Here is a 24,800-nt window from a genome sequence, read left to right as displayed (position 1 = left end):
TCTTAATCTATGTTGCTGGATTACATGTGATAACATTTTGATGAAGACTTTTCTGTAATCTTTCCTTTTTTGTGCTATACTTGTTAAATTTTTGTTAACAATTTATGCTTCTTTCATATAATATATATGAAATGTGTAGAGGAATTTCAAAGCTATATAATTATATACTTTAAAGCTTAAAAAAAGCCAGACAGTCCTCAAGTTTATATAAAGTACTCACATATCATCTGTATTTGGTACTTCCTTTTTAAATTTTTTTTAACATTTATTGTGGAGAGACAGAGTGTAAGCAGGGGAGGGGTAGAGAGAGAGGGAGACACAGAATCCGAAGCAGGTTCCAGACTGTGAGCTGTCAGCACAGAGCCCAATGTGGGGCTCCAACTCACAAACTGTGAGATCATGACCTGTGCCAAAGTCAGACGTTCAACCAAATGAGACACCAGGCGCCCCTGGTACCTCCATTTTAAAAGAAATATATTTGTGACTTTCATGGCTACACACTTGTCTAACTTGTTTAAGTCCATTTAATTTTAATATCTGAGTTCAAACATTGATCTGGGTTCCAGCAACGTAGTAATTCTTCATCTTCACCTCACATAGTTTCCCTTTCCTCCCTCCTATATTAACTGTTTGCCTTATGGTTATGGAGATGTTCATGAATATTAGTGACTCCAATCTTTGGCCATCATGATAAGGTTGCATATCCTCTCTCTTTTGATGTTAAATGAAGCCATGTTGTTTGTTTTCACCAGTAAAGTATGAATGAAATTGATGCATGGAATCCAGGCACAAGGTAAGAAAAGCCAACATGTGACTCTATGTTTCCAATCCTCTCTGTGTTCACCCTGCTGCGCCTTACTGATGATAATTTAGATAATTTTAAATGTTTCTTTCACTCTGGGTCCTTGCGTAAAAATAACATGGAAAAGAACCTCCTCCTGTTATAAAATAGATATGTAGTGTGAATAAGAAATAAATTCTGACTGATAAGTTTATGTAGTTCTGATTTAAGAGAGGAATAACATAAAAAAGGTAGCACTCCTTCCAGAATCCTAATCCTCGATTCCCAAAACATCATTGAAAATATAAATCTACAGTTTTTAAATATTCAGTTAAATATTCATTTATACATAACGAATAGTATACTGATAGCGTACTATCAGGAGATAGTACTCTGCTATCTGTTTTCTAATAGGAATTATGTCAAAATACTATGGAATTACATCAGAGGAGATGTCCATTGTATGCACATTACAATGTTAACAGGTCAATAATAACTTCCAAGGTGTATCTGAAGTAAATCTAAATGTCTAATATGTAATCAGGTAAAAGAGGTAAGGGAGAATTATTTCAAAGTGGGTTTGTGCAGTAGAGTAGTAATAACGGTTTTACCAAAGTAATTATGATAATTGGTTAACTATATTTGATGGATGGATAGATGGATAGATAGATGGATGGATAGATAGATAGAGAGATAGATGTCATTAGTATAATTTCTAAATATATATTAATATTTATATATTACATGAAGCTATAAAAGAACTAGATATAATACTTAAATATTTAGTTGAGTCAATCTTGCAAAAATCTTGGTGAGCATAAATGCTAAGAAAAAACATAAACGTAAATGGGAAAGACTTTTATACTTATAAGTTAACAGATTCTACATTCCTTAAAATAACACAAACAGAATTAAAAGTAAAATAACTAATTCAGAAAGTATATTTGTAATATATTATAGAGGATTAAAATCTATAAAATAGTGTATAAATTGCTTTTTTAAAACTGACAAAGGACATGAGTAGAAAATTTGCAAACTATATATACAAATATATATGTAGACATAGTTTAACTTTGCTAAAAATCAAAGAAATTAATTTTTTTTTAAATTTTTTTTTCAACGTTTATTTATTTTTGGGACAGAGAGAGACAGAGCATGAACGGGGGAGGAGCAGAGAGAGAGGGAGACACAGAATCGGAAACAGGCTCCAGGCTCTGAGCCATCAGCCCAGAGCCTGATGCGGGGCTCGAACTCACGGACCGCGAGATCGTGACCTGGCTGAAGTCGGACGCTTAACCGACTGCACCACCCAGGCGCCCCAGAAATTAATTTTTAAAGAGTAATTTGCCTGTGAATTTGACAAAGAGGAAAATATGTCATTTATGATGTTGAAGAAATGTGCCAAAATGGATATGTGGATCTTTTATGGGAGGGTATGTATGCAATCGTTTAGAGAGAAGTATTGTAGTTCATAACAAAAATCTGAAACATATCCATATTATTTCACTCAATGATACCACTCCTTAGGATTCTACCCTTAAATAATTTGAGGGTGTTCTCATAAATACCATTTTATTATTTTTATCTTGTCTTTTATTATCATCATCATTATTATTATTATTATTATTATTATTAATGGAATACATTTGGAAATAAATTACACATAAAAATAAGAGGTATCAAAATTAATTTTGAAATATTCTAACCACAAAATGTTCTATAGCAAAGAAATACCATACACTGTAATTAATTTCAAAAAACTGACAGATTTCCATGATGTAGAGCTTGGTGGAAAGTAAAAAAAAAAAAAAAAAAATAAGAATCTAAGCTGCCCATACTGTAGTTTGCTTATATTTTAAAAAATGGTGTAATGTATAGGATATATGCATAAATAAATTCCTATATATATCAATACAATTTTAGAATATTTTTGATAAAGTTTATGTATTTATTTTGAGAAAGAGGGAGTATGAGAGCCAGGTAGAGGCAGAGAGTGTGTGGGGGGGAGACAAAGGGAGGGAGGGGGGGAGAGGGGAGAGAGAGAGAGAGAGAGAGAGAGAGAGAGAGAGAGAGAGAGAGAGAATCCCAAGCAGGCTCCAAACTGTCACTGCAGAGCCCAACGCAGGGCTAGAAACCAGGAACCGCAAGATCATGACCTAAGCTGAAATCAAGAGTCTGATGCTTAATCCACTGAGCCACCCAGGTGTCCCAAAATTTTAGAATATTAAACAAGATTCTATTCTATTACCTTTCACACATTTTCTTAGAACATTGTGACTTTTATCTATGAAGTCAAAGGCACGTATTTCCTCGGGAGAAGAAATACTCAGAACTCAGACATCAAAGATCTGATTTCTTTGTGTTTTACATACGAAATGGACTCTTGAAACTCATGATGATTTTGAGAAATTTCCCCCAATTTTTTATTAAAAATCTCATACATATAGAAATGTTGAGGGACACCTGGGTGGCTCAGTCAGTTAAGCGTTCGACTTCAGCTCAGGTAATTATCTCATAGGTCATGGGTTTGAACCTGCTTCAGATTCTGTGTCTCCTTCTCTGTCTCTGCCCCTCCCCCACTTGCACTCTATCTCTCTCTCAAAAATGAATAAACATTAAAAAAATTTTTAAAAAGAAATGTTGAAAAGTTTATTGGGAACACCTGAATCTACTCCTAGATTTTTACCACTAGTATTTCAATATATTTGCTTTATCACATATTTATCCATTTATATGTAACTCTATTCATTTTGCTTCTGGATGCTTTTGCAGGTAATTTGCAAACACCAACATACTTTATTATAGATACTTCAGCATGTGTATCACTAAGAAAAAACGTTTTGAGTTTAAGGTCTAAGCTGTGGAAGATGCAGAGCCAGCTAAGCCATATCAGTACCATTGGTAAGAGAACAGATGGGAGACTATAGTACTTAACCCTCCTTGATTATGTAAATGTTAGGTAGGCAGATGAAGCAGATCCCTAAAGAGAGCAACAGAAGAAACATTGGTTTATTCTCAGTCCTTGTAAAGGTACCAAGCACTGATGCAGAAGAAAGCACGTGCAGTAGGAGCCCTGGATACAGGAAAGGATTTTAGGTCAAGCAGACTGCTTTGCTTTATTTCCTGTTGAAGCTTAGAGGAACTACAAACATCTGTACGAAGTTTGTTGTGCCAAGGTGATCACAGAGTCTTCTCTTTGCAGAGAAAAGTATGAGGGACCATCTGAATGTTTCTAGTAGGGTGAGTAACAAATGTAACAAGATAAGGAAAAGGAAGAGTTCATGGCTCAATGACCAAGGATGATGAGAAAACCAAGGATGGTTTTGGATCAGACACTCCTTCGCCACTGATGTATGGAATTCACATAGCTCTAATGTGCATGCCATCTTGGGAAGATAAGATAGTATGCAGAAATCTGGAATTGAATTCAATTAAACATGAAATGACTTAGAAAATACTGAATTGATCAAGTCCCTAAAGAACTGACTCATTTGTGTTTTCTATTATCAGTGGGGACATAAATGTTGAAAATGCAGAATAAGCCATAGAGAAAAAAGTGTATATGTATTTCATGCCTGAGGTTTCTTTTTTGTCAGAAAATATTCTGAATAAGACCAGATTCTTAGATACATTGTAAAAACGTATTCCATAAAAGTATAAAAAAATAAATATTAAGCTTGGGAATACATAGTTTTGCTCTTATTGATTCTTTATTTGTTGTTATTCTTATTGATTCTTTAGAAAAGAACCTCTTGGGGTCCAGCATATAGAAAATTGTTTATATTTGGGTATTTAGTTATGCAAAATTAAAGCCACTGTTGATTGAAGAGCAACAGGTGTTAAAATTCTTTGATAATAATAGTATCAGTGGAATGCTTTAAATTGTCGTTGTTTAGGGGCTCCTGGGTGGCTCAGTTTGAACATCTGACTTTGGCTCAGGTCATGGTTCCAGGGTTCGTGAGTTTGAGCCCCGCATCAGGCTCTGTGCTGACAGCTCAGAGCCTGGAGCCTGCTTCAGATTCTGTCTTCAACTCTCTCTGCACCTCCCCTGCTTACCATCTGTCTGTCTGTCTCTCTTTCAAAAATAAATATACATTAAAAAAAGAAACCTTTAAGTTGTCTTTGTTTAAAGTTTCTCTTTTATCCTCAAAGCCTTCAGGAACTTTGTTTCTTCAAGCGAAATAGTCTTGTGTTTGCTGTGTAATAAAGTATTAGGGGATAGTCCTGTATTCATGCTTGATATAAAAATCACAGGGGAGCAGCAGCTAGTTGAGTGGGCTAGATTAATGATTTAAGGAGGGAAGAATCGAGTGCATGGCAAGGACTAATTTGTAGAATATCTAAGCATAAGCATTCTTTGACATTTCTCAAGGTTAAAGGAATAAAATAATCTTCTATAGTCAAGCAGGGTGCAAGCCTGCATAATACAAATGTTTGTATCCAAAGAAAGAAACGTGGTATTATTTTTGGTTTCAGAATAATACAAGCTGTCTTCAAAAGATATTCTCCACAATAGCATTCTCAGATAATTTAATAGTGGGGGACACAGGTGATGTTTATTTCTTGTTTTTGTTTCTTTGTTTTCAGATGATCTACAGTTAAATTGTGCTAATTTGCCATCCTCCAACATTAAGGTAGAAGAATACCTTAAATAGTCTTTGGTAAGTTAATAACTTTACCTTTTTAATTATTTTGACCATAAGAGTTCCTGATAAGCATTATTTTAAGATAAAAAGATCCTATCAGTAAGGATTTGTAGTTATATGACTACAAATAACCTCAAACTCTTAGTAACTTATATCAAAAAATATTTATTTTTTTTACTCAATCAACATGTCTATCCATATTAGCCTCACCCAGCTCCACTGAATCTTTATTTCATTCCCCAACCTCTGAGTACATTCAAAGTCACTGTGAATGAGTGAAAAAAGACATGGGAAATCACACAATGGCTTTAAAGCTTCTGCCAAAAAGTGACATATAGCACTTATATTCACATTTCATTGGCCAAGCCAAGTCAATCCTGAGGTCTCTAGGGCAAGCATATATATATTTCTGATTCAGAGAAGGGCACAACAGGAATAAAATTTAATATTTAGGAAACATTAATAAAATCTATCTCAACATATATTATAATTTAACATATAATAAATATGTTAACTTCACACTTAGGTAATTTTGCATTCTGTTAATATATATCATGCATATCCTTTTTTTTTTCTAATTATGGAAATAGTTGTGAAATTTGGTTTCTGGTCAATTACCTCCATATCTTATTAAAGTGAACATATGCTGATTTTGCTCATCCAATAAGCATTCCATTTTCTACTAGTAAGAGTGCTTGAAATGTCTTTTAGGAATTACATCTTGCCCACTTAGGGTACATGTATTTTATTTACTATCTATAACTCTAAGTTTGGGATGTGTGACCCCACCTTGGGTCAAAGAGCACAACACTCCATAGTCACTGTGTGACACATGCCTGTCCAAACAGTGCAGTTTGATCACTCTGACCACATTGATTCATATCAGTTGAAACATTACCATTAAAATGTTTCAATCAGAATGGATCCTGGACATGTGTAAAAGCCTGTCAGAAGAAAATAAAGTAAAACAAAACAAAAATTCTCCCCCTCCTTTTTTTTTTTTTCTTTTTTCTTTTTTTTTGTTGTTGTTGTTGTTGTTGTTTTTGGACCTTGGGTCTTGGTCTACCAGCTAGCAGCCATTTTCGTCATGCTCATGTAAGTGAATTAAGTCAAAAGATATAGACATGGTGAGACCTGATGATATGTAGAATTTTGAAGAAAAAGCTGTATCTGAAGATGGAAAGAGGAAAAGGAGAAAGGAATAGGAAAATAGCAAGGACCTATTGTGGAATATGGAACCTATAAAATAAATTTGCTTTCCTTTTAATGTCGGAAGTAAGTTTTCTGGTTACCTGCAAACAAATGTCCCAACTGATTCAAATACTATTCCAAATAGCACATATGCTTACTAAGTGAGGTTTTACTGTTTCTGCAGCTGCTAATTTGCCATAATTGTCAAGCTCAGGCTTTTTTCATCTTGGAAAAGGCACAATAGACCTGGCTTCCATGAAATGAGACAAAAATTTTATTCATGTTGATGCTGGAGGTAGGACAACATAAATAGGCTTTCAAAGCTTTGTGAAGGGCCAACACCAATCTAATAGGATTCTAGAAGTCATGAGTAGAGAAAATTGAAGAGAATTATTATTTGAAGAGATAGCGCGTGTGGTTTTCCAAGTTAGGCTAAAGACATGAATCCTCAGATGTGAGAAACGCAGTGGATTCAAGCAAGAATAATTAAGTTTTAAATGGAAAACTCTATCAATAAGAACCTATATTTTAATCAGGAGGATATCACTTTTTCTTTCCATAGAATGTGATAATGAAGAATGATGACCTCATGTCTAGACTTAAGCTTTTAACTCTGCTTCCGCTCAAGGGGTTCTAATGTGTTTCAAAAGCAATCAATCATATGCCAAAAGCTGACTGAATAATTACCTGTGAGATTTTCTGAAAATTTTTAATCTTTTTTGATAAGAATACAATTTCCATAAAATCATCTCATCCAGGCATACATCAGGTTTTGGGTAGCTGCCTTCTGTTCAATAATCTATAAAACCTTGTTGAGAGGGCAGTCTTTTTATTGTGATTTTCAAAAAAATTAATCAAATATATATTCTTAATCTTTAAACTCACATGTTCTTAAAAATCAATTGGGGACATGGTCACATCCTAAATCCAGTGAAATAAGATGTTAAACCAGTTTTAACACCTAAAATGCAACCAAGATTAACTAAAGTTTTTAAACTAATGCATTGCCCACAAAGTATTTCCTCACAGTTGGTGCATAATTAAAAAAAATATTCAAAATAAATCTGAGGACTATTATATTATCAATGTGCCAGAAAACTAGTCAAAGCAGAATAGAATTCATATATAAAGTAAGTTTGCCTATAATGTAATGCAGTGTTACTCTGTGTAAACAAAATTAGTGGAAATCAACTTGGGAGTGAAGTAAACCTCTGCCTACTTCATAAGCATGTGGGAATGTTGAACATAGCTCACCATTAAGTGATATAGTGTATGATTTGCTGTTTTGATGATCTGGAGTAAAGGGAGGGATAGGAAAAAGGGAATGAAAGAAATAACAGGTCAAGGATTGTCATCCTGGCTTGAGAATTGTTAAAGCTAACCTTTAGTAAAATGTTTACGGATAATCTAAAATACTGAATTATAAAAGTAAGAGAGAGTTTGATCTGTGCCACCAGAGATACTGAGTTATAACTAGTAATACCGTATTTATAGTGAAAGACTGAGTACAGACTTAATCACACTTGTTAATGAATGGAATAAATGATAGACCTCACAAGTCCAAATTGATTTAACTTAGTTACTATCAAAGTGTGATAATAAAATTGGTGCAATAGTTGTATTATATCAGGAACCACAGACTAAGAATGGCTTATGTATGCCAGAATTTTAGCTATGTATTCTGCCGCTAAATCACACATTTAAAATTGGCGTCAGATCTTTGATGATAGATAAGAAGATATGCCATAGGTTTTTGCACTTCCTTATACTTAATTTCCACTTTACCACAGTTAGTGCTAAGAAAAAATGGTTCTAAGTAGTGTTAATAGGTAAGGTTTACAAATGTTATTCCCAAAGTAGAAAAATATTTCTTTTTCAAATGATTGCCACTGAAACGTAAGCCATATTTTATTACAGGGTATCTCAGTTCTTTTAATGACCTACTATTTGTTATGAATCTGCAAGATGAAAAATATAGAAGGAAAACACATATCAGCAATACTTTTACTTTGACCCTCAATTGTCAAACCCTCTGATAATATTGCTTAAAACTACCATCACTTAACTATGCCTTGAGCGCCCTAGTTTATATCAATAACTTATCCCTAAATCATTTTGTGAGTTTTATAGTAATGTGTACATTTTAGCCTCTTATTTATTAATCATTACTCAGTCCAGAATCATATAGCATAATCTCATTGAAAATACAAATACAATGTGAAAATATCACAAATAAATCACCGTAGTGATAATAAGATGATTATACAGAGTTTTTCTATTTCATCTTTCACAAATGTGTAACTTTACATATCACTGGAACAGAGCATATCACACTTAAATTTAAAGAATATGCAGAGTGATTATATGGTAGATTATGTTTTTGAATTGCTAAATCTTGGTGAGAGGGAGGGGGTGCATGAAACTATATTTGGACCTTTTTAAAAAAATTACTTTACTTACTAAATACTTTATCATGTCCAAGAAGTTATCTTCTATTTCTTCCTGGATCCAAGCTTTCTCATTGGTACAATGAAAGCTGCACTCAAGTATCAGTTCAGATTATTTGAGGAATAGTCAAGTGCATAGCAAGAATAATCAAAGGAGGCAAAGCAAAACAGGACAGAGGCTCTGGATTTCACAACCCAAGAGTTAGATACCTAATGCCCTTTTACTTGATCCTAAAAGGGCAGTTAACCTTTCATGCAGCCGTGTAAATTCTGATATCATGCCATTATATTCTCTGTATGAATATTTATCAAAAAATTTAAAGAAAATGTAGGGTTCTGAACTCATCATTTTAAGGTAAACTGCAAATACATCTTCAGTATTCTTTGAACATGAACAAAATCAGCAAATGATTACAACTGGCACTTGTAATAAGCACTAGTTATGGTTGATGTATGAGATAATTACAATGCTTTGCTGGAAAATCTAATAAATCCCAGAATTGTTATTTTCTAAAATCTATTTTTATGGAAATTAGAACCCAAATATTCCATTTATTATAGCAAGAGAACTAAACAAGTTTTTCTGACAGACTCAATCAAAAACTGCGTCAACTCATAAAAAGTAATTGTTTTTGAACACTGGGAAAAATACTTCATTTTCTAAAAGTGAATGGTTTAATATTAAAATGTAGTAAACTTTATAATTTTCAAAAAAAATGAATTTAATAAGTTTCAGACACCGTTGTGCCCTAGAACTGAGGGAAATAGTAAATATAACAACAATTTAAAATATATTTGACAAATTTTCAAAACATGATTCACTTACAGTATAATGTTTCTTGAAATACAATCTTATATTCAAGTCAGATGGCTTATTGTTTTTTTCCCCCAACATATCTAAATGCTTTGTGATTTTTTTCTAATTCCCTTTTACTGTTACTGAGTGGGTTATTCAAGCCTCTATAAAAGTTATTCAAGGTAAGATATTTTAGAAGTTTTCAGTGCCACATTAAGTCAATCTTTTTGTCTCAACCAAGTTGACAACCATGTAGCTACTTTATCATTAACTCAATTGAGCCATTTTTTTCTCAGAATCACAATATTAGCTCAAATGAGGCCAAATTTTTAAGTTAAATAACAAAAACTATATGCAAATAATATAGGTAAATGAAAATGTATTTATATGTCAAGCAAGTTGGGATTTTTTAGCTACACTGGATCTTGAAACAGTTTTAATAAATGTTAAATGTGTTTAAATTTTAAGTAATACATGGATTAAAACAAAAAAAAGGAGAAGCTTTCATTTTTTGTCTATTTGTTGAAGCATAGCTGACATACAACATTATATTAGCTTCAGTGTACAACCGAATGATCTATGTATATATTGCAACATTATTCTTCTTAAACTCTTTTAATTATAACAATGAATTTTATAAATCCCTAAAATATTATCTTCTATCACTCCATAATAAGTGTTTAAGATAATGCCATGTCTTTTCATGAGTTAATAGCTCATTTGTTTTTAGCATTGACTAGTATTCCATTGTCTGGATGTGCCACAGATTATTTATTCAGTCACTTACTGAAGACATCTTGGTTACTTCCAATTTTTGGTTGTAAACATCCATGTGCAGATTTTTGTGTGGGCATATGTTCAACTCCTTTGTGTAAATATGAACTTGTGCCTTTGCTTGGTCATATGGTTATAGTATGTTTTGTTTTTTAAGAAACCACCAACCTATCTTCCAAAGTGGCTATATCATTTTGCATTCCCATTAGCAACGAATGAGAGTTTCTATTGTTCCACATCCTCTCCAGCATTTGGTGTGGTGTCAGTGTCCTAGATTTTGGGCATGCTAATAAATTTGTACTGGTATCTAAGCATTGTTTTAATTATCATTTCCCTGTTGACATATGATATGGAGCATCTTTTCATCTGCTTATTTTCAATCTATGTTTTTTCCTGTGATAAGGTGTGCCTGTAATGTCTTTGTCTCATTTTTTAATCAGGTTGTTTTCTTATTGAGTTTAAGATGTTTTTGTATATTTTATTTTGTTTTATTTTATTTTTATTTTAATGTTTATTTATTTATTTTGAGAAAGAGAGAGGAAACATGAGCAGGGGGTGCAGAGAGAGAGAGAGAGAGAGAGAGGGACAGAGAGAAAAAATCCCAACAAGGCTCCCCAGTACCAGTGAAGAGCCTGATGCTGGGCTTGAGCTCATGACCCATGAGATCATGACCTGATCCGAAATCAAGAGTCAGACACTTAACCAACTGAGCCACTCGTGTGCCCCAAGAGTTCTTTGTATATTTTAAATAACAGTCCCGCATTAGATGTATTTTTTTAACTGAGATATAATTGACATATAACATTGTATACATTTAAGGTGTACAATATGTTAATTTGATACATTTATATATTGCAGCATGATTACAGCTGTAGCATTAGACAACACCTCTGTCACATTACAGAATGATCATGTCTTTTTTTGTGGTGAAAACAATTAGTATTTAGTCTCTTAGCAAATTTGGAGTTTAAAATACAGTATTGCTGATGATAATCCCTCGGTTGTGCATTACATCTCCACAACTTATTTATGCACTAGTTATAAGTTTTGACCTTTTAACATTTCCTCAATATCTCCACCCTGCCAAGCCCATCATTCTACTATCTGTTTCCATGAGTTCAGCTTTTTCAGATCCCACATATAAGTGGTGTCATGCAGTATGTCTTTCTCTGTCTACTACTCTCACTTAGCATAATGCCCTCAATGTCCATCCATATTGTTGCAAAATAGCAACAATTTCCTCTTTTACTTTATCATAGCTGACTAATATTCTTTTGTGTGTGTGTGTGTGCGTGCGTGCGTGCGTGTGTGTGTTTGGATCACATATTCTTTATCCATTCATCCACTGAAGGACACTTAATTCCCATTCTTGGCTATTTTATATGATACTGCAAAAAACATGAGGGTGCAGATGTCTTTTTGATATATTGTTTTAATTTCCTTTGGATGTATACCCAGATGTGGGACTATTGGATCATGTGGTAGTTGTATTTTTAATTGTTTGAGGAACCTTTATACTGTTTTCCATAGCAGTGGAACCAATTTACATTCTGACCAATAGTTCACAAGAGTTCCCCTTTTTCCACATCTTCACCAACACTTAGCTCTTGTCTCTTTGATGGTAGCCATTCTAACAGGTGTGAAATGATATATCCCTTTTGTTTAGATTTGCATTTTCCGGGGCGCCTGGGTGGCGCAGTCGGTTAAGCGTCCGACTTCACCCAGGTCACGATCTTGCGGTCCGTGAGTTCGAGCCCCGCGTCGGGCTCTGGGCTGATGGCTCAGAGCCTGGAGCCTGTTTCCGATTCTGTGTCTCCCTCTCTCTCTGCCCCTCCCCCGTTCATGCTCTGTCTCTCTCTGTCCCAAAAATAAATAAACGTTGAAAAAAAAAAATTAAAAAAAAAAAAAAAGATTTGCATTTTCCTTATGATTAGTGATATTGAGCATCTTTTCATGTACTTATTGGTCATTTGGGTGTCTTCTTTGGCAAAATATCTATTCAGTTCCTCAGCCTGTGTTTTAATTGGAATCTTTCAATTTTTTTATTGAGTTGTATGAGTTTTTTATTTCTGTGTGTGTATAATATATTTTAAAATATTTTCTCCCATTACGTAGTTTGCCTTTCCATTTTTCTTTGCTGTGCAGAAGCTCTTTAGTCTGATATAGTTCCATTTATTGATTTTTCCTTTTGTCGCATGTGCTTAAGGTGCCATATTAAAAAAAAAAAAAAAACAAAGACAAAAAAAAAAAAAAAAAAAACAAACATTGCCAAGACCACTGTCAAGCATCTCATCTCTTTTCCCTCTAAAAGTGTTATGGTATCAGGTCTTATGCTTAAGTTTTTGGTCCATTTCAAGTTAATTTTTGTGGGTGGTGTGAAGTAAGGCTCCAACTTCATTTTTCTGCACATGATTATTCAATTTTCCCAACATTTGTTGACAAGACTGTCCTTTCCCCATTGAGTGTTCTTGATAACTTTGACAAATATTAGTTGACCATACATGTGGGGAGTTATTTCTGGGCTCTCTATTCTCTCCCATTGGTCTATGTGTCTTTTCATGCCATTGCAATACTTTTAAAATTAATGTAGCCTTGTAGTATAGTTTGAAATAGGAAGGGTGGTGCCCCAGCTTTGTTTATTCTCAGGATTGGTTTGGCTATATGGGGTCTTTTGTAGCTCCATACAATTTTTAGAATTTCTTTATCTCTGTGAGAAAGAAACTATAGACTAATATTCTTGATGAATTTGGATGCAAAATTTCTCAAAAAATTAGCAGTTAATTCAACAATAAATTAATAAAATCATACAACGTGAGCAAGTGGGATTTATCACTGGGAGACAAGGGTGGTTCAACATATGTAAATCAATAAATGTAGTATACCACATTAATAGAATGAAAGATAAAAATCATATGATCATCTCAATAGATGCATAAAAAGTATTTGAGAAGATATAACATTTAACACTTTTTCTGACAAAAACTCAACAAATTGGGTATAGAAGGAACATACCTCAACATAATAAAGGCCATATATGACAAACACACAGCTCACATCATTCACAACAGTGAAAGTTTGAAAGCTTTTCCTCTAAGATCAGGAACAAGACAAGTTACCCACTCTCACCACTCTGATGAAGCATTGTGCTGAAAGTCCTAGCTAGAGCAATTAGGCAAGACAAAGAAATAAAAACATCCAAATTGGAAAGAAAGAAGTAACATTGTCATTATTTGCAAATGATATGTTCCAATGTATAGAAAATCCTAAAAACTCAACCAAGAAATTATTGGAACTAATCAATGAATTCAGTAAAGCTGCAAGATATAACATCAACATAGAGAAATCAGTTGCATTTCTATACACAATAATAAAATATCTGAAAAATAAATGAAGAAAACTATCCCATTTTCAGTGGTATCAAAATAATAAATTACTTGGGAATAAATCAAACCAAAGAATTGAAAGATCCTTGCAATGAAAACTATATGACTTTAATGAAAGGAATTGAAGAAGACACAAACAAATGGAAAATTATCCCATGTTTATGGACTGTAAAAATGACTATTGTTAAAATGCCCATACTATCCAAAGTCATGCAATGATTTAATGCATGCATTGATTTAACTGATTTAATTTAATCCCTATCAAATTTCCAAAGGTATTTTTCACAGATGTATCTCATATAAATATTTTCTCCTACTCTGTGGCTTGTCTTCTAATTCTCTGAATATTGTCACAGAGCAGAAGTTTTTACTTTTAATGAAGTCCAGCTTAATAATTATTTCTGTCATGGATTGTGTCTTTAGTGTTGTATTGAAAATTTTGTTGCCATATTCAAGGTCATCTAGATTTTCTTTTGTTATTTTCTAGGCTTTTACCATTTACATTTTACATTTAGGCCTGTGGTCCACTTTGAGTTCAGTTTTCAGTTTTGTGAGGAGTATAAGACCTTTATCCAGATTTTTTTTTTTTTTTTGCACATAAATATCCAATTGCCCCAGTACCATTTGTTGAAATCATTTTTATTTTAAATTACCTTTATTGTGCTGGAAATTCTTTCTCCTAGAAACTTACATAATGGATGTAATATCAAAACAAACTAACAAAAAATCTGAGGTGATAACCAGAGATTTTTTGCATTAGTTTATTATTCTCCCATGTTCTTTAAATTATTTATATTTCCAAGGGAGTAATTTACTCTGTTTATTTTGCTTTATTCCTCTTCCTGTTGCAAGCTTTACTCAGATGACTTGTGATTCTTGGTTTTCTTATTGTAATTTAATATGAAATTAGTACAGTTCATTATAACTCAACATCTGATATATTTTTTAATAAATTAGAGAAGCAATTATTTGGCATACTGCCCATAAATAAGTAAATTGGAAGATCTGTGCCCTTAATAATACCCACATTACCTGTACATTTTTTTTTCCTCAGAGAGTTTATTCTACTTCTGTAGAAATGAACCTCAGTGAATGGGCACCATCTCATGATGCTGTTATGTGCGTATGATTGTAGTGACTGAGGTGATGCTCCATTTGTAGATCTTTAATTGCTATTTCAGAAGTATTTCATTCCTGCCACACTTTTAACCTTAGTTTTTTTAATATCTAGGCTTCTTAAGATTCTTCAGGGCAAATGATCTGCTTTTGACATAGATTTTGACCTCCTTACCAATGCTTCAAAGTTTACTCATCATGGTCTTCCATGTGCCTTTCATCTTACAAAATGGCTTTTGAAATATTTCATTCTATAATGGGCTTTTCAGTTCTTCTCATTCTTGAAACCTTTGTTAAAAGATTTATTTCTTTGAGAGAGAGAGAAAGAGAGAGTGGGAGGAGCAGAGAGAGAGGGAGAGAGAATCCCAAGCAGGCTCCACACTGTCAGCACAGAGCCCAGATGCGGGGCTTGGACTCATGAACCCTGAGATCGTGACCTGAGCTGAAACCAAGAGTCAGACGCTTAACCAACTGAGCAGCCCAGGTGCTCCCATTCTTGCAACTTTTTATGATGTTTTCATCATTTTAATGTTATGTTTGTAAGGGAATGTGGATGAACACATGTCCATCATCCTAAACAAGAACACCATATGGTATTTATATCTTAGTTATCTTTTAGATACCACTGTTACTGCTTATTTTCATGTCTACATTTAGTTTATTAGTTGCCTAATTTCATTCAGTCACACTTTAAATTCAGTAAATCCCTAATAGAATTCCTTTTATCCAAGTAGGTTCTTTGTTTTTAGTCACAATGTATGTATGTGAAGCTACTCAATTTTAATCCTCTGCTTACCTCAATCTCTCTCTCATAAATATTTTTGTATCTTATTTATTCTCTCTCTTTAGTTTTGAATCTACAATCTCTTCATTAGAAACATATCTACAAATGCAGTAAATTGATCAATGGCACGGTTATCCTCTCATACAAAGGTAAAAAACAATTAAATATAAATGATTATGATGTAAATCACCAAATTACTGAGCCATCTTCATAAATACTCATAGATGTTGTGATGATAGAAATTGAATAGTTGTATAATCAGTGGGGGGATGTCAGGATCATAGAAATTATAATAAGTCTTCTGGTTTGTTTAGACTTCAATGTGCAGTGTTTTCATATTTATTCAATTTCACGTACTTAATACTCTAAGGTTTAGTTTTTTAAAAAAGATATATTTTCCCCTAGAATGTTAATTAGTTGTTAAAAACTTCAAGTAGTTTTCAAAAACAATTCTCTTTTCTATTACTTACCAACTAAGACAGAAGAGGATCACAATGACAGATGTTTCATACTCCAGTGAGCACTCAACAAGAGTTTGAGTCTTTTAGTCCCATATTGATGGTTATTTATCCATTAACACTCTACTATAAGAGAATGTTAATGCTCTTGGCCATTTTAACTCAAACTTCAATATTTTATTTTACTGAATTTCTCAATTCAATTTACAAAGTTTAATTCCTCAGTTTCTCATAATGTGGTTTCAACGTTTTTACTGATGCTGCCCCCCAGATCACTCCTGTCTTTATATTCACTTGAATATCATCTCAGAGAAGCCTTCCTAGTTGTCTATATGAAAAAAAATGTTCTCACTACTCTAAATATATGTTATTTTTTCTTATAGTAATTATTGCTGTGTGACATTATAGTATATATATTTTCCCTCCCTCCCTCTCACACTGAAAAGAAATGGTTTAACTCTGAGATTAGTTTTATAATAGTGCTTAAGTCAAAAAAAATCATATATTGTATGACTCTAATTTAAGAATATGTTACAGTGAAGTGTGTGGAGAGGTGTGGGATGTAATCAGTTCAATTTGTTTGAATTTTTGTGTTTACTTGTGCAAAAATTTGACATGATTATAGCCATTTTAAAATGCAGCCTATATGGTCACAGCAGAAAGACTGTCTTACCTGACTTGTTTGACTCAGGTCAAAACCTTTGGACTTAGCAAAACAGCAATTGTTTTGAGCAATTGCTTGAGAAATCAATGGGAAACCAGATATCCTGATAATAAGATTGATGGTTGTGGACTTTCTGAAGACAGAATCAGTAGTTAATGAATGTAAAATCGTTGTTGTTAACATCCATAGAAAAATTTGTTATTTCCTTCAACCCATGTAATTGCTCCCTTCTTTTGCCCCATAAAATACCAATGGTTTCACCCTACAAGCAAGACACTACTTTGGTATATGCCTGGATTTGTTCTCCTTGGATTATAATTTTTTGATTCCAAATAAACACTCCATTGTCTCTCATTACACTTCTTACTTTCAGGTTGACACTTGTATAGAAGGAAATAATAGCACACAGTTGCATCTACTATACTTAATTTGCTTGGATAATAGTTACAGATAAACAGATATACTAAATATAATTACTTATACTTTTTCATATAGTTCATATTTCAGTATACCAACACTGATGTGTTTTATTAACACTTGTGTGAACATTAACATCTTTCTAAAGTCAGTGCATTTTCAACAAGTTTTATATAGTAATTTCTAAGGTAGGTATAGTTAACATCTAATAAATGTTCTGCTAATACATGAATTAAAACATTAATTACATCCAATATAACAAACACAGATCAAATATTGATTGATTTTACTACCTGCTTAAATAAAGCATGAGAAAGGACATTTTTTAAGAGCTTCCACTTTTTCATGGAACTACTTCAGGTAGAAATGGATAGATTATGTATACTAAAAAGGGTTGATAGACTATTCATTCTATAAATATGTGCCAGGCAGTATATTTCATCCGGTGATGTTGTGTTGAAAAGGAAAGGTCATTTCCTTATGTACCCATTAGCTTACCAGGGAAGGAAAGTCCCTGTACAAATAATTTCATGATGGTTGATCATTTCTTATAAAAAGTACAAGGTAAAACTAAAATAAGATCGTAAAAAACATTAATCTAAAGCCAAGTAGTACTCAAAAAATGATTACAAAATAGTCAAAAGCAAGTGTAGATAACACTCCAACAGAATAAAAGAGTATACATGTAAAGGGAAAATGTATAAAGTATATGAAGACTAAAAAGAAGTCCAATATGATTAGTGAATGAGGCTGAGTCTATCCAAATGAAAAAATATATAAATTTGTATCATGAAATGTCTTTCAGGATATATTAATTATTTTGGAATTTTTTATTCAGGTGAAAATAGAAAGCATTGAAAGGTTTTGGTCAGAGTAGTGACATGGCAAGATAGATTTCTTCACATTTATGTAAAATTTAAAAATCATTAATTTTCTTCAAAGTAAATTATGGACAAGTATGATAAATTTAATTTATTGGTCCTGATTCTTTACTTCTCTAAATAAGAATTACATGTACCCACACTTGCCAAAATCTCATAGTGAAGTGTATTTTCCAGTCTCTTGACTTAGACCTGGATCATTTATCTTGTTTGGGATGATGGAATGTTAGTGGGCATTATATTTGTAGAGGTTTTCTCTGTGCTTGTATGATTGGCATTGCTCTCTTGAGCCTCTGCCATCTCAATAAGAAGGACACCATGGGTAGCAACTGGCTGCAATTTGCCCTCAGGAATAAAACGTGTATCCCAGAGCCCAGGGTAAAGTGGCACTAGCTGAACTACAGCTATGTTAGCAAGAAATAAGTGCTTATTGTGTTTATGTCACTGATTTTGCAGGTATTTGTATACAGTATTATTGAAGTAACGAAGTGATATAACATGGTGAAAAAAAAAGTTCTACTTGGACGAACTTAAAGTTAAAATAGAGATCCCGCCCCCCACAGTCCCAGATTCACTCTTCTGTTCCCAATGAGGCTCCTAGGATAGCTCCAAGTAACGTGTTTATGACTCTTTCATTATTTTGTCAACTCTAGATATTATTATTAATTCAGCAGTAAGATAGATATAAGTTTATCTTGAATAACTTATACTCTCTCCATATTTTTCATAGTTATATTGTCTTGTTATTTTTAACTTTTTTGACACTTTATAATATATTGCAATTTCCATATTTTATTAGCTTCAGACACTATCTCTTACTCCCTTATCTATGATATATGGTTATTAGCATTTTAGATTTCCCTTCCCACTTTTACTTCATGGTTTTAGTTAACTATATTATTGTTTTCAGATTGATAATATTAACTATATATGCATTCAGTTCTGAAGACTGTTCCTACCATAAAGGTAGGGATGTCTGGGAATGAATGTTCAATTCACTTGGACTCAATCTAGGTATTCATGAATATGCTGAGTTTAGTTTGTATTAATTATCTGACATTTAAGCAGACAGGTTGAGAATCTGCAAAACAGTCAGGATGGGCCAGGCAGATAGAAAAGGAAAACCTGAAAATGGCAAACCAGAGGTTTTCAAAGTATTTGAATGGTAATATTGTAATGTGAGGTCCCTTAATAGGTTTCAAGAACCATGGTACTTTGTACCTTCAACTGAGAGTATGCACATTGTCTGGCTTTGTGTAATTGCTTCTATACATATAGATGTTCATATCCTTTTGACTCTCATATTTTAATAAAAATACTTTCATAGACATCAATAACTTTGTTCTTTAAGTTCCTGTCATTGCTCTGTAACTGAATGCTTGCACAGTAATCATAATTAAATACATAATGATGTTTTCCTGTAGATTCTTTATAAAAATCAAAATAATTATATGATTTTTATGATGTAAATACTGCACCCAAACCCAAGGCCATTATTCTGATTCAAAGCAAAAGAGAATGTGCAATGTTATCTGGATTAGCCTCTTTTATGTTCTGCCAATTGTGCAAAATCATGGCACATTCTATTTTTTTTTTCCTATTTGGCCATGATGCTTTTGTACATCTTTTAGTCTTATTTCTAAGTCATTTTATTTGTAAATTATATTGTTACTCATTTTTATTGCTGTTCGCAAAAGATTGTCTTGGTCATAGCCTCAAGTTTATCAACATCATTAGTCTTATTCTCTGAATCAAAAGATCCATATTCTCACTGGAGTGTTCTTCCTTTTGGATACCTCTTGCTTTCTACTCCAATCTGGATCAGATATTAAAAAAGACTTCTTTCAGAATTCTACTTAATCTTGCCATTGCATTTTCCTACACTATAATACTGCATTAGATCTACTGTTTTCTAGATCTCATATTTCCCTTTTTCTTGATTGCGTCTTCCATTTGATCCTTTCTTTATGAATTTCCAACTATTTGTATAGATAATCATAACTTTGAGAGATAATTTATATTTTAGAATTCTAGACAGAAAATAATTTCTATATGAGAAGGCCCATGTCAGTCTGAATCTTATTGTTTTATAGTAAATCCTTTTTTTCTTTGTTAACTTCATTTTTTTATCTTTTAAAAACTTTTAGAATTGTCTTCTTTATCCTTCAACTTTTGCAATTCCACCATAGTTTTATTTTTGTTAATTCACCCTACTCAATGAATTGTTTTAATTTTAAAATTTGTTTCTTTCTTAAAAAAAATGTTTATTTATCTTGAGAGAGAGATAGCATGCAGGCAGGGGAGGGACAGAGAAAGAGGGAGAGAGAATCCCAAGCAGTGCAGAGCTTATTATATTCGGGGCTCGATCTTACCAACTGTGAGATCATTTAATGAGCGGAAGTCAAGAGTCTGGCACTTAACCAGGCCACCTAACGGCCTCCTGAAATTTTTTTCCTTCTTTAGGTCAAAAGGACTTGTTTTTAACCGTTTCATTAATAACCTCCCTTTCTCAAATTAATTGTTTCATTTTTCTTTGTTGAACTAATGGGAAATTTCTCTGTAACACTTATTTTTCTCTTAAGTTTACCATTTCTTTCCTCGTTTGCTATATTCTAGACTTGTGAAGTCATTCTTCTAACCATTCTACCCAGTGTTTTATACTAAATACAAAATTACTCTGGGGCACCTGGATGGCTCAGTCAGTTGAGTGTTCAACCCTTGATTTCAGCTTAGGTCATGACCCCAGGGCCATGGGATTAGTTGAGCCCCATGCTGGACTCTGCACTGAGCATGGAGCCTGCTTAAGATTCTCTGTCTCGTTCTCTCTGCCACTCCCCTACTCATGCTCGCTCTGTCTGTCTAAATACACACACACACACACACACACACATATTATAATTTTTAAATACATAAATATTACTAATGTCAGATAGATCTGTCAGATAGATAATTTTAAAAAATTATGTTGGGATACTACTTCCTTTTGAAAAATTCTCAATTATTTCCCTGTTCATGTTGGTGTTTTCTTTTTAATGGATATTCCATGTATCTGTTCATGCTTATTTCATCATTTATTCTTGAAATGGAAAGAATAAGCTGGTTGGGATACTGGAAAGCAGGAGTTCCCTTTGCTATTATATTTCCCAATGGTTTTTGAATGGGTAAATAGCTAGAAGTTTAATACCCATTTATAGTATTTTCCCCAGTAGGTTTTTCCTTATGACCTATGGGAATGTGGCCAAGGAACAAACTGTACTCTCTAGAATGTAAAAACAGGGAGAACTTTACTCTGTAATACTCACACTAAAGTCCTTGCATCCCTGAAGTAGTTTGTTCAGTTTCCTCAGAGACTTGCCTAGAGATGAAGGAAGGTGGTAGTGCTGAGGGAGGAATGGGGTAAAATAAAGATAAGGTTGATTCTGTACAGATCTTCAATTAATCACCCAATCTGCTGCCTTACTTTCAACTGTCTTTGTATCTCCTGACCCCATGCTTCTCCAGGATTATGAACAGACAGACTCCCAACTTTTGCCCTAACAAGTCCATCTTCTTTTTAGTTGTATGCCTTCAGTAAACATTGTTGATTGTTTGGACCATACTCTTCTTGAGTGTCACTTGCTTGATTTTTCTATTTGAACTATTAACAAATCACTTCTCTTTGGAATTCCAATACACAGATCAGTTTTTCCAGACTCCATTCTATTTACTTTTGCAATAGATATGGTAGCAAATGGTTATAAAATGGTATGATTACCCATTCTAGTTTGAAGTCAGTAGGAGTGGAGAAAAATGGGCAGATTCAAAAGGTATTAAAGTATAAAATAAAAAAAAAAGAATGTAAACGTAAACACATAGGATTGTTTTTCTAGGTAATAAAATTAAATGAATGGAACTATCATTTAACAACCTACAGAACATGATGAGTAGATTTGAGAGAGATATCGTAAATCATTTTTGACCTTTTGTAGTTTGAATCCCTTGCAAGATATACATGAGGATGCAAATATAGATAGTTTTACTTGTATGATGAGAATTTAGGACCTATGTATAGTGATTATAGTAAAATAAGGAATGTGTCATCTAGGAATAAAATATAGAAGGAGAAGAAAAGGTGGCTCAAGACAGGGATGGTATTGATAAAGTTCATCATCCATCATGTAATAGCCTACACAGAACCTAAGAACTCGGTAAAGGAGAATATTGGAGTATCAAAAGAAGAGGAAAAATAAAGCAAAATGTGTTTAGGGAGTTGCAGAAAGAATTCTAAGAAGCCTAAGAGTCTTAAGATCCATATCCTGGCCAACAAAGAAAAGCATAGGCGATTTACTTAATCTATGAACATTGTTGGTCCCTACTATATTCTAGGCTTTGAATGCTAGACCCTGATAATACAGTGGAAAGAGAATAGTCCATGGTCTCAAAAACTTTAAAATGTGGCATGAAAAATGGCCATTGTGCAATTAAATGAAAGTGTGATACATACCAAAATGGACAAAAATAGTATGCTATTTATACAATGTATGAATGAGCATCGTTTGGGGTTCATATAAGCTATTTAAGAAAAAGTAATGCTTACGTTGTGACTAAAAGGTGAATGATACATATTAGTCTAACAAAATTGGAATTTTAACAATACAATAGTGTAGAGAAGTGGAAGATAAAAAGGAAAGTGGATGTGACCCCACAGAGAAAATCAGTTTTAGTGTGTCTATAGTTTATTAAATAAATGAAAAATGCATATTTCAAATGTCCTAGCAATCTGCATGCATAGGTGAACCTGTTTTTAATATGCTAAGGAGAAGAACAGAGCTGGAGAGGTATCGGACCAGTTTCTATAAAACTTATTGATTTGGGAACACATGCACTTATGCGCTGCATGAAGAGAATCAGATGGATCACAGTCTGAAGCTTTTCGGTAGTTTAAAATTATTCATGGATCACAATTTTGAAGATTTGATCATTAGATTTAAACTCTTACACTTTGGCACAGTATACAAATTTAAAACCCTGACAGTAAATAAAGGAGTGATTTGTTTTTCAACTTTCCACTCCAATTTTAATGATAATTTTATTATTCTTGCAGAAACACAGAGAATATTCAAATAACTCTGAAAAAGTCTCATTTTCTGTAAATTGAGGAATATGTATCATCTTAGATAGGTCATGTTCTTAATAACAGCTCTTTAAATTAAGTATCTAACCTATACAATTTCTTAAGTGATCTCCATAGTTTTCTTGACCTTTTAGTAGACAAAATTTGGGGGGAAAAGATCATCTTGGTAAGTTCTTAAAAGTCAAAAGGAAGTCTAAAGGCTATTTTTTAAGAATTGGAAAAGGCCAAAACACTTAAAATCTTACAACATTGTGCTTTTTTTTTTTTTCACACACAGAAATTATGTTCAAATGGCAGTTCAGAATGAAGTCATTTTAAATTTGTCACTATGTGGCAAGTTGCTTTCTTAAATTCTTAAATAACTGCTTCTCTGTTAGTATGCTAGAGATTTGAAAGAAATAATTTATTTCCGAGTCACCTAGCATATAGCTGACCACAAAGGGGTTAAATATTTTATGTATATAAAATACACATTATAAACTATGTCACATTAATCACTTATATAAATGTATGCAATATATACACACATATATGTATATGTGCACACATATATGTATACATTCTCATACACACATACACACACATTCAGAATACTAGCAAATAGCTTCAGATATTTTTGCTATGGCAATTTGAATACCCAATTTAAAATTTTAAGAAAAGTTTTAAAAACTTAAGAGAAATTTCATATTTTATATTACAAAAAATAACATTATAAACAAAAATGAATTTTAACGAGAAGCCAAAAGGCTTTCTTTTGATACTTCTATAGGTCTTTTAAAGTTAAAAAAACTCGATTAGATTAGAACTTCAAGTCGCTTTCACCAAAGACTAGGATTTAATGGAGATACCATAGGGACTGCTTTAAAGGAGTGAAGGAAAAAAATAATAAATAAAAGAAAGATCAGGAGTTCTGAACATTTGTTTCTACTTTATCCAAAATAAATAAGCTTCTTTTTATTAACATAATATACTGAGGTCCTGAGTTTCTTTTTTATCAAAAAGAAGCAGCAGCAAACAAATTCATGGACAAAAAAGGAAAAAAGAAAACAAAATGACATATCTATTCCAAATGTAGTCTAACATCACTACAAAATAAAAGCAAAAGCAAAAATTCCAAGAGGGTGGGACTTGAGCACCCAGAATCTTCTTGGTTATTTCACCTCTACACCTATTGCTCTATGTATTTTGATTTCCTTTTTAAGGGCAGAAAAGATGAGATGGAGGCAGGAAAGGTACATACATATGAGTACTTTTCTCTTATTAATCTTTTTAATCTGAGGGATAGAATAACCACCCGGTCAAATACCTTTGAGTTGTCCTACCTTGGTGAGGTAAATGGCTATTGATCT

The sequence above is a fragment of the Puma concolor genome, chromosome C2, assembly GCF_028749965.1.
Source record: "Puma concolor isolate L17-30 chromosome C2, mPumCon1.1.hap2, whole genome shotgun sequence".
Taxonomy (NCBI): Eukaryota; Metazoa; Chordata; class Mammalia; order Carnivora; family Felidae; genus Puma; species Puma concolor.
This window is presented reverse-complemented; position numbering follows the sequence as displayed.